The sequence below is a fragment of the Hibiscus syriacus genome, unplaced genomic scaffold, assembly GCF_006381635.1.
Source record: "Hibiscus syriacus cultivar Baekdansim isolate YM2019G1 unplaced genomic scaffold, ASM638163v2 tig00110511_pilon, whole genome shotgun sequence".
NCBI classification, from domain to species: Eukaryota; Viridiplantae; Streptophyta; class Magnoliopsida; order Malvales; family Malvaceae; genus Hibiscus; species Hibiscus syriacus.
In genome coordinates, this window is record NW_024062767.1 from 741,058 (window position 1) to 745,159 (window position 4,102).

A 4,102-nucleotide genomic window follows, 5' to 3' on the forward strand; every position below is an offset into this window, starting at 1 on the left:
GAATGTATTTCATTTTTAACACCCCTTTCTCGTATCTACCATCGAATATGAGTCAAAGATGTCACATGAAACTTAATAAAACATTTCTTACCAAAATTAGTAAAATTTTGTTCCTTTAAAATCATTTATATTAACAATTAGCGATAAAACTTTAATCTCGTAAAAACCAAAAAAAAATATTTTATCATTCAAATGAAATATAGTTTCTATGCAAGGTTACCTAAATTATTTGAAAGCCAAGTGATGGTGAAAGACATATATTTGTGGGTGATGGAAAATTGGTAGAGGTGGAAGCAATTGGAAATTTTAGGCTGCTATTAGGAACTAGTTTTTATTTGGATTTAAAAGAAACTTTCATTGTACTGTGTTTTAGGTATAATTTGGTTTTTTTTTCTTTACTGGACAAATATGGATATTATTGTTCATTGGGAAACAATCAGTTCACTTTGTCTTTAAATTCGAATGTTGTTGGAACTTGTTAATTAAATAAATATAACAAAATTTATTTATTAGACACAATTGCATCTCATAATGAAATCTTGCACGTTGAATCAGATGGTACTAAACTTAAATTAAATAAAGAAAATTTGACATCGTTATGGCATAAGCACCCATGTCATATCTCAAAAGATAGAATTAAGTGCTTAGTGTCTAATTGTATTTTGGAGTCTCTTTATTTTATAGACTTTAATGCATGTGTTGACTGTTTGAAGGAAAAAAGACCAAAACTAAGAGATTAGCTATAAACATATCTGAAGACGTCTTAGAAATAATTCATACAAATATTTGTGGGCTATTCCCTACAAAATCCTGGAATGGTCAAACATATTTGATAACATTCACAAATGACTAACCACGTTGTGGGTACCTATATCTTATTGTTGAACACTCTTAGTATTTGGACTTGTTCAAAGCTTGTAAAGTTGAAGCTAAAAATCGACATACTAAAAGAATTATGAAAGACTAATTTGATCATAATGGTGAGTACTATAGTAAATTTGATGTCTTAGGCGAAGAACGACCAAGAATTTTTGTTAAATTCCTAGAGGAATGTGGTATTTTTGCACAATACACTATTACAAGATTACTAAGTATGAATGGTGTAGCTAAGAGATGTAATAGGACTTTTAAGGATATGGTAAAGAGTATGATTACTCATTCTACCTTACCCGAGTTACTTCGGGGAGAAGCATTACAGACAACAGTTAGATATTCTAAATAGAGTACCCACTAAAGAAGTTGTAAAAACACCTTATGAGTTTTAGAGAGGTCAAAAGCCTAGTTTGAAGCACTTTCACATTTAGGGATATCTAGTTAAGGCAAGGCCTTATAGGCCACATGGAAATAAGTTTGACTCCAAAATAGTCAACAACTAGTTTATTGATTATACTGAGCAATCTATGGATTATAAATTTTATGATCCCATAATTAAGAAACTTTTTTAGATAAGAAATGCAACATTTTTAGGATGTTGAGTTTGGAGGGAGAAATAAAGTTAAAAATATTGATTTGAGAATTGAATTCTCATTTAGCTCCTACTATCACTTTTGATTGTGTTTAGATTCCTATGCATGTTATTAATCAAGAAGTGAATTTAGAACCTCAACAAGACAATTTTGAACAACTCCCTATTCAAGATGATGTAGTTTTTCCAGAAGAACAAACTCAATAACTTCAAGAACAAGTTTCATTAAGGAGATCCACAAGACAAAGAGGAACTGATATTATCGTTGATTACATTTTAATTATTCAAGAAAATGATGACGATAATGGAATGATGGAAGATGATCCAATCAACTTTCATCATGCCATGAAAATTACTAACTCTCAAAAGTGGATTGATACTAGGCAAGGAAAGCATAAGCCCATGCAAGACAATAAAGTTTGGGAATCATTACCTAATGATGTAAAAACAATTGGTTGCAAACAGATTTTTAAAACCAAAAGGAATGCAAATGGTAATGTTGAGAAATATAAGGCACGTCTTGTACCTAAATAATATACTCCAAAGGAAGGCCTTAACTTTATAGAAACTTTCTCTCTAGTTTCGCTAAAAGACTTTTTTATGAAAATCATGACAATTGTTGCTCATTTTTCTCTTGAGTTACACCAGATGAATGTTAAGATTGCATTTCTAAATGAAAACATTGAAGAAAAAATTTATATGGTGCAATAAAAAAAACTTTGAGTCGGGAGATCCAAAGAATATAGTTTGCAAAATAACTAAATACATATATGGAATCAAGCACGCTTTGTAAGGAATCATCTTTTTCATATTGAATAAAAGTGAGATTTATTATTCTTTTCTTGAGTTCTCAGTGACTTTATCAACTTATCAAGTATTCTATACTTGTGGCGTCAACCCCTTCCTTTCCATTGATACTTTTGGTTCTTATATTTCATTGATAATGGGTCAAAGTACTTATCCACCCCCTTGTGACAGCATATAAAGGCTAGGTATATACTTTATAGTACATGTTGTTCTTTAGTCTTTCTCAAGATACTACCTACACTTTCATCATCCATTTCTTTCATAACCTACCATGCACTCTTAATCATTAAACCTACCCTTCACCTACATCAAATTAAGCCAATTTTCATCACCATACATCATCCTTCCAAGCCATTCTCTTTTGTTAACCATTCACTTACTTTTTAAGTTGTTTGATTCATTCCTAGATCCACAATCAAATATAGGTTTTCCTATATAAAGAAAAATGAAAGCCAGACATGAAACAATGACTTTATTAGTGATCTGATGATATCTTCTACCTGTTGTATGTTGAGGTGGATAATGTGTTATTGAGAGCTCTGATGCAGTATTGAAACCCAGGGTACAACTATTTCACTTTTAATTAGGAGGATATGGTTCATACCATTGAGGAATTTACCACTTTGTTGAACATCAGGGATGTCTAAGAGGATCAACTTTATTTAAAGTTAATTAAAACCCAACCATTCAAGACCAAGCTGGCCAAGACCGTATGAGTACACAGGGAGTAGATAATAGCATGAACCAAGTAAAAAAAGGTGAAAAAAAGGGATTTCATGGATCAATATCAAGGAGGGATATACCAAAGTTGCATTTGTAGATTTTTTGAGTAGTTATTGACAAAGGTGAATCCAACTCTTGTAATTTTAGCTGAGACTTTCAACTCCTTAAATGTTTACCGGAGGATAGTAAGAGGCCACTTTATAGGGTGTGCTCAATTGTTATATGTTTTGATCTATAACCACTTCTGAAAGGTTGAGAAAATTTCATATCATTATTTTAATATGATATACTTACATTTGAGGGAGTTTCTTGAGCATGAATGGCCAAAGAATGTTACCAAATATATGTGGATGATTACGCTTAGAAATCTCTAGGACATGGACATCATGTGGCATGCTCGTTGGAAAATTCAAAGCAAGTTACTCTTCAAGTGTGGTGATTAGGACTAGGTGATGTTACTCAGACTATGGGGAGGAATTGGATATGCATCGTTTTGGTTTTGAGGTAGTACAAGGGTCAACAGTTTGTTCAGATCACTTCTGGTTTATTTTTCCTTCTAAGGGAATAGTTATAAGAATTAGATCTATGAAGCATCTGAGGCTTCAAATAAGACCTTTCAAACCAAAGTGGAAGCATAAAAAGTTATGGCAATGCCATACTATGAGGAGTGGAGGTGTTCCAAGAAGAATGAAAACATTTGCCTCCTTGATCAAGATGAAGTTAACCCTATGGATGAATAGATATGGGAGATTCTGTAAAAACTTGATATTCTCAGTGTTGAGTTTGAGGCTGAGAAAGTTAGCTAGGTCGAGGAGCTTATAATGTCCTAAAGTTCGGGTCGGTAATCGGGTAATTTTTGGGATTTCGATAAAAATAATATTTTTGGTTTTTAAAATTATAAATATCGATAGTAAGTGTTTAAATGATTTTTATAATATTAAATATAATTTTTAATAAGAATATAATAAATGTATATTTAATGACTAAATTGAATAAATTGAAAATGTTGATTTTAATGACAATTACAAATGGATCAAATATCAAAATCTATGAAGCTAGTTTTACCAAGTCTTATGTTGTATAATCTCCCCTCCAATTCTTAATGTA